The sequence below is a fragment of the Penaeus monodon genome, chromosome 30, assembly GCF_015228065.2.
Source record: "Penaeus monodon isolate SGIC_2016 chromosome 30, NSTDA_Pmon_1, whole genome shotgun sequence".
Taxonomy (NCBI): domain Eukaryota; kingdom Metazoa; phylum Arthropoda; class Malacostraca; order Decapoda; family Penaeidae; genus Penaeus; species Penaeus monodon.
Window position 1 is genome coordinate 23245748 of NC_051415.1, and position 443 is coordinate 23246190.

The following is a 443-nucleotide window of genomic DNA, read 5'->3' on the forward strand; positions in this document are numbered from 1 at the left end:
GTTGATTCAAAAGTAGAAAAGAGATGGGGTCAACAACAGAAGCCATGGGGATAGCAAGGGAATATGTGTATTTGTAAGGGGGTGCACATGCCACACTTTAAAAGAATTCTTATCTTATATTGAACTAATTCATTCTCAGTAAGAAAAAAGGCTGGATTGAAACCAGAATCTGCTTGTGTGATTGGCTATGGGAGACAAAGGGGCATAAGAGGGTGAAGTAGTGGGGATGGGTTTTGGGGGCATAGCTAGAAGGAATTTGCTAAACAATGACAGAATTATAGTCTCATACTCCTACCTCCCATTGACAGTGAAAAAAGAAAAAAAGAAAGAGGGAAATAGCACACAATATTTTGAGAAGCTTTGCTCTATTATAGCCATTAGTATTACACAAATTTTCTTTGAAAAGCCACAATTGTGGCTGGTCAGATTTTAGGGGTTATTAG